Source organism: Peromyscus leucopus, chromosome 5 (genome assembly GCF_004664715.2).
Source record: "Peromyscus leucopus breed LL Stock chromosome 5, UCI_PerLeu_2.1, whole genome shotgun sequence".
Taxonomy (NCBI): Eukaryota; Metazoa; Chordata; class Mammalia; order Rodentia; family Cricetidae; genus Peromyscus; species Peromyscus leucopus.
In genome coordinates this window covers 71,219,665-71,226,441 of record NC_051067.1, presented here as the reverse complement: position 1 = coordinate 71,226,441, position 6,777 = coordinate 71,219,665, and the positions used below count along the sequence as shown (strand labels likewise).

At 43.4% G+C, this 6,777-nt stretch overlaps 1 non-coding gene across 1 annotated transcript; it reads left to right on the top strand.

Annotated features, from left to right (window-relative positions):
* Positions 1-6,355: 6,355 nt before the first annotated feature.
* Positions 6,356-6,429, top strand: Trnan-guu. Its single transcript has one exon. It is a non-coding gene; the product is annotated as a tRNA-Asn (tRNA).
* The last annotated feature ends 348 nt before the right edge of the window (positions 6,430-6,777 follow it).

Genomic DNA, 6,777 nt, shown 5'->3' with positions numbered 1-6,777 from the left:
CTTTTGGACAAGTAGCCGATTTGGATTCCCTCCTTTGTTAAATACCCACCCATTAAAAATACTTCCCAGTGTGTGTGTGTGTGTGTGTGTGTGTGTGTGTGTGTGTGTGTGTGTGTGTGTGAGTGATGTGCAGGTGAGCCCACCACAGCACTCGTGTGGTGGAGGGGTGTCCCAGGACAACTCGGTGGAGTCAGTTCTCTCCTTCCGCCCTTATGGGGGTGGGGTTGGGGTGGTGTTCCAGCGACTGAACCATTATGCTTATGAGGCAAGCACCTTTCCCCTCCGAATCCTCTCACCTGCCCTGACTTAGATCCTCTGTAGTTTTTTAGTTTTGCTTTTGCTTTTTGAGACAAGGTTTAGCCTGGAACTACATGACTAGACTGGCTGTGAACTTCAGATCCCCTCAGTTCTGGAACTCTGAGTATTGGCTACTGTACCAGGCCGGCTGTCCCCCTGACGGTGTCTGAGCCTCTTTTTTATGGTATGTTTCATAGTAGGAACTCATAAATTATGTTGATTTTTCCATGAAAAAATATCTAAGACAGTTGTTTTATTTTTCACAACTGTGCGAAATTATCACACAGATTTAGTGAGGTGACATTTCTGTGTGAACTGAGCAGAGGAAGAGAGCTAAGTGAGTCCACGAACAGTCCCACCATAGTGTGAGGTTAGGGGACGTAAACATGCCAGGGAGGTCTTCAGGAAGGAACTGATGCCCAGATGCCAAGCTGAAGAGCTAAATTATTGAAAGGGAGAAGAAGATAAAGGAGGGTATTTAAAACCCAAGAATGCAGAAGCTAGGCAGAGTCAAGGGGCAGGGGGAGCCTTGGGCAAATTATTTGAAGCATAATCGAGGATTATGGTGATATTTCTTTGTACTGAAATGTGATTTTATTTGTATGTTAATAAATAAAGTTGCCTGGGTGTCAGAGCTAATAACAAACCATAGCAGATGCTGGGCGGTGGTGGTACACACCTTTAATCCAGATCACATGACAGACAGATCTCTGTGTGTTCAAGGATACAGCCAGCATGGAGACACATGCCTTTAATCTCAATACCAACCATAGAGAACTGGAGGTCTGTATAGACAGGCAGTGGCGAGGAGGTCATGTGGTTGGGTTTACAACCAATGAGAAGGCAGAACAGAAAGTCAATAAAAAGACAGATACACAGGAAGTAGGTCCCTTTCTGAGGGGAAGGACGGCAGTGGCAGAGAAGGGTAAGAAGGAGGTTTTAAGTCTCAGCTCTCAGCTGCTGCTCTGACCTCTCTGGCTTCGAACTCTGTATTCGGTTCTGTGTTTCTTATTTAATAAGACGGTTACATCTACAGAGGGTTTTTGTTTTGTTTTGTTTTGTTTTTTACGTAAGGTTTTGTTATGTAGCCCTGACTGGCCTCCATCCTCCTGCCTCAGTCTCCTGAGTGTTGGGATTACAGTATTCTCGGCCTCTGTAGATTAAGAATTTAGATTCTAAACCATAATTTGGGGGCATGATTTATGGTGGAGTGTTTGCCTGCATAGTGAGGCCCAACACTCATAAAAGAAAATCGAAGGGACCCCTAACAATGATGCCTACTTATGGAGTAGTGGAAGAGAGAGATGATCCTTAGTATTTATCACAGGGCCTGCTTATTTTAACATGTGACATGCAATGGTACTTCACATCACATACAATGGTACAGTATCTCACATACAATGGTAGTTCAGTGTATCACATACGTTGCTACAGTGTGTCATTTTTAGTACACATCTACTAGAGTTTAGGTTCCGGTAGGGAAATACATACATGAAATTTATTGGCCTAATATGAACTAATGCTGTGGGTGTAGGGGACACTGGTCTCCCTCTTCTGTCACATCTTCTGTACCCACCTGAAGGCCGCCAGGATTGCATGAAGTACCTAGAGCTTTTCTTAACAACTAGAGGCTTAGATTTGGGAGGGGGGGGTATTTTTTCTCTTTTCTTTTTCTTTCTTTTCTTTGTTCGTTCATTTGTTTCTTCCTTCCTTCCTTTTTTAATTTTTTGAGACAGGGTTTCTCTGTGTAGCCCTGGCTGTCCTGGACCTTACTTTGTAGACCAGTCTGACCTTGAACTCACAGAGACCTGACAGTCTCTGCCTAAGTGTTGGTATTAACTTGAAGAGTTGGAGGTTATGCTGAAAGAATACCTTCTAATTAAATCATTTTTTCTTTGTTTTTAAGCAGAACTATTGATCTTTAAATTTTAAGTGACATATTATTTAACATTTTAGAAAAAAAATTATGTATTATTTTCCAAAAGACCTCTGAACTAAACAAAGCAAGATTTATTCTCTGGCACTGGGATAAGCAGAAGGCATGCTCCAAGTCAAACAGCTTTCTCCCTCCATCCTGGCCCCCCGTGCCGAACCCACTCTCTACTCTGGGTTTTTGTATGATACCCACCCTCATTCTTACTGAAGTCTCTTTCGTTGGTATCTGCTTGCTTTATTTCTTTGAAGCAAATTTAAAAAGTTTATCTACTCCAATTTTTTAGAAGGTATTTATTTTTACTTTTGTGTTTTGAGTCAGGGTCTCTCACAGCCTCGGCTGACCTGGAACTCACTATGTATAGCTGAGGTTGACTTTGCGTCCCTGACTTTCATGCCTCCGCCTCCCAAAGGTTGGAATTATAGTTTTCCTCTAGCACAAGGGGCTTAAGGTTAATTTTTAATAGATGAGCTTTAAAAAGCTAGGCGTGAGACTTGGATGATTCTCTTGTTAGTGACCATCCTGCTGTCCCTTGCAGCATGCTAAATAACCTTCCCCGAAACTCCTGTTGCATGGTCAAAGAAGAAGGAGAAGGAGGAGGAGGAGAAGGAGAGGAGGAGGAGGAGAGGAGGAGGAGGAGGAGGAGAGGAGGAGGAGGAGGAGGAGGAGGAGGAAGAGGAGAGGATCCGAAGGAAAAGAAAATAGAAACAAAAAGCCAGCTTGGCCCACTGGCAACAGACTGGTGCTGTCCCTGTACAGCTGGACCCTCAGAGGGCTGCTGTCTGAAGGTGCCTCTTCCGTTGTCACTGGTGACAGAGGCTGTGGTTCCCTTGCTGAATGACGTAGTGAAGAGAAGTTGAGGGAGAACTTGTCAAGTTTACTGAGTTGACCACAAGGTCTCCCAGGAGAGATCTCTCCACCCCCACCCCCTGTACTGAAGCCAGTTAGAGGTCTCCAATCCCATGTCCAGCTTTAACTGGAAACAGTTAAAATGCAGACTACTGGGAAGTGATACAACCTATAAAATGATTTGGGATCTTTTCCACATACCAGAGAGAGAAAGAGAGAGCGAGTGCCATATTTTAATGTTATCTGAACATTCTGGGCAGAGTATTAATGCACTACTTTTGCCTTTCTTTATCTGTTCTTGTATATCATCTGTTTATTAACAGTACAATGGAGACAACTATATGAATAATTTCACCTAAATCTCCAAGTGACAGGATTTTTAAAACGATTTTTTAAAAGAAAGAAATTATTCTGGGCGGCAGTGGCACACGCCTTTAATCCCAGCACCCGGGAGGCAGAGCCAGGTGGATCTCTGTGAGTTCGAGGCCAGCCTGGTCTACAGAGCAAGATGCAGGACAGGCACCAAAACTACACAGAGAAACCCTGCCTCGAAAAAACAAACCCCCTCCAAAAAAGAAAAAGAAAAAAAAAAGAAAGAAAGAAAAAAAGAAAAGAAAGAAATGAGAAATGATATCCAAAGACCTTTCTGAAATGTCTTGGGTATTTTTTGAGTAACTGGAACCTACTGGTCGCCTCCAAACCTCATTTTCTCATATGCCACTAGCTGCCTGCTAGAGTGACTAACTGATCCCGTCCTGGCTTTCACAGCAAGAAAGGTTTTCATAAGTGGAAAGCATGACTTGAGTCCTAGAGCTCAGCTTAGCATCACTATAAATCACGTGTAAAATGTGACTCACATGGGGCTCCGTTCTTTCTTGCTCTGCAGAGGTCTGGTCAGCATCTTCCTTCAACTAGCTACGTGGAGCACAACCAAGTTCAATTAGTGGATGATCTCTCAACTTGCGGAGTAAAACACAGCTCCAACTGAATTGTTCCTTTTTAACAACTTAGTTGTCCTTCCCAAATTCGGTAACTGAGAAGCACTAAAATCTAGCACACCAAGATAGAAGAGATCCTGGGAGCTACCTGTCCTTCTGGGACGAAGCTGGAACCTTTTCTGAAAGCCCCGCCTCCATGGTAGCTGGGGCTCCATAAATTCTTGAGGTCCGGCTTGCCTTGTCTGGTAAGACACATGGGGCCTTTTGCACAGATGTTCTTCCTCTCTTTCCCTCTCCCAGGAGAAAATTCCATTAATCTGCGCTAGTCAGCCTCCACTGATAGGCGTGTTCCTGGGAAAGGTAAATTTGCAGCCGAGTGGTGACCAGTGTACAAAAAGGGACAGGATACCCAGTCCTGCTCAATTTCAGTAATTTTAAAGACCTGGGTGCTGGTGAAACAATGGGAATCGTTTTTCTTAGGTTATTCTATAATTTAAGGGAAAGGTGTTTCTACAACTGTCAAAGTTATGCATAAATACTAAGGCCTAAAGGAGGTGATCGCAACCATTGAGACAGCAGCATCTGCTGCTCTCCCACCTTGGCTAAGTGGGCACTTTGTATCAAAGGGATGTCAACAGTGTCACTGAAGTTCGATGATCTGATTCCATTCAGTATTAAAAATTATGGATATGCTCTTTTGAAGTATTCTCAAATGCAAGGAAACAAAAAGACAAGGCAGATTAGCTGCTGGAACTAGCCACTGTGTTATTTAAAGTGTTAACGGTTATTAGAAGCAGGCTGGAAGACAGTTCTTAAGGCCACAACAGAACTCAACACAAACAGATTTTTGGTGTGCGATGAGTTAATCTTTCTTTCTGAATTAACTTTTTCTCCTGCATGGCTCATGTCTCTTTTTAGAAGTGAAAATGTTAGAACAGCCACGTTTGAGCCAGGGTGAGATGGGAGCTGAAGATGTGGGCATGAGCAGAACCGCTGTTAATATTCTCAGCAGGAGAGTAAATATTTAATGAAGGGCCGTGAAGAACAAGGTTGCAATCTGTTCTGACTGAATAGTGTGGAGAACAATAGCCGCGGAAAGCACTCACTTTGGGTTTGAGGGAAATGAGACAGCACCTTCTGACTTTAGCATAGATGAACAGATACTTAAAACTTAAGGTTTGAAGCCCACACCGAGTAATTATATGTGCCATCAGCATGCTCCGGAAGGTTCCTAGTTTGTTTCAAATTCAGACTTTTCAAGTGCATTAAAAGCTGAGGGGTTCGGCTGGGTGTGAATTCCCAGCTGTTTAACAGCTCAAGCTTTCAAGGAACTTCTCTGCTAATTGGTCTAAAGTCAATTTAAGTTGTCATCACGCACTTGGGGGACTCGAAATGTTGCTTGGACTGAAGCACGTCGCACACAACTTCTGTAAGTCCCGGTGTGGATCGTTTTTCGAAGGATTACGGCCAGAGTAATTTAGTGACATAAAAACGGAAATGTCAGGTTCTCAAGTGGAAACTATTACTTCTTGGAAGCGGGAACAGTGGGGTCAAAAACAAGATTTTGAACAGTATTGAAAAGTCATCAAGTAAACTTTCGCAGGAGGGAAAGATTTTCCTGCGGAATATTTACAGGGACGGAGTATGTTCGCAAGCAATGATTCTGCGCTAAAATGTGCCCAGCTAATCATAAGTCCTCTTTTTTTCTTCTGTAATTTCCTTTTCAAAAAGCCCGTGCGGGTGTGTGTTCAATAGCGTGGTTTAAATGCAGGGGTAGAGGTCTCAGCAGAGAAAATCAGGACCAATTGCCCGCAAGCCTTGGGACACGTTGTAACGAAATGTTACTGTGACAATCGCACTGAATAAAGCCTAAACGCATTTAGGGATTGCATATGCATGTTTTACTAAAACCTGGATCTAAAAACAAAAGGCGCACGTAATCAAACGGCCTCGAAGGGGCTCGGGAAGTAACGTAAGCTCAGCGAGCAAACAACCGCACAAACAGAAACAAAAGGAAAACTCAGCTCACAAGCTGAACATTTTAATGTCCTTACAAAAGGTAATCAATCAGAAACTGTCATCTTCTTGCAACAGAACCTTCCAAACCGGGGTTGGAGAAAAGCCAACAGTGTTTTAATCCGCTCGTGACGTGTAATTCTGCTCCATCTTGAAGCATAATTTTCTAATATGTTTCAGAAGTGGAAGGGAGACTCGAAAAGACTAAGAACGTTGAATAAAATTTCCGCTTCTAATAAGAATCAGGCGGGAGAAAAAGAAGTCACGGAGCCCTTTATTTTTCGTCATAAAGACCTCGGCTGGAGCTCCCAGCAGCACCGAAGTCTCTGTGGCGCAATCGGTTAGCGCGTTCGGCTGTTAACCGAAAGGTTGGTGGTTCGAGCCCACCCAGGGACGCCCTAGTTTTTACGAGGCCAGCTTCGCTTTCTGTCTGTGTACGGTTGTAGTGTCAAATTCAGGCAACAAACTGAAGTCGAAACCCAGCCCTTCCCCGCCTCTCAGTCCTCAGCGACGCTTGCTAAACGCGGCTTTCCGGTCGTAAATTCAGAAATCAGCCCTGTGTTTGGTGCATTTATCTGTTCCACTTTTTCTAATGTGCTAGTGCTAGACATTTGTAGAAAATGGAGTAAACTTGAAAACGGGGGGAAGAAACCTAAAATACTTTCCCAATTAAATCTCTGAAAATGAGAATTTGAAGTGAAAAAATTAAAAGGAAAAGTACTTTCATATTTTGCTGACACAAAG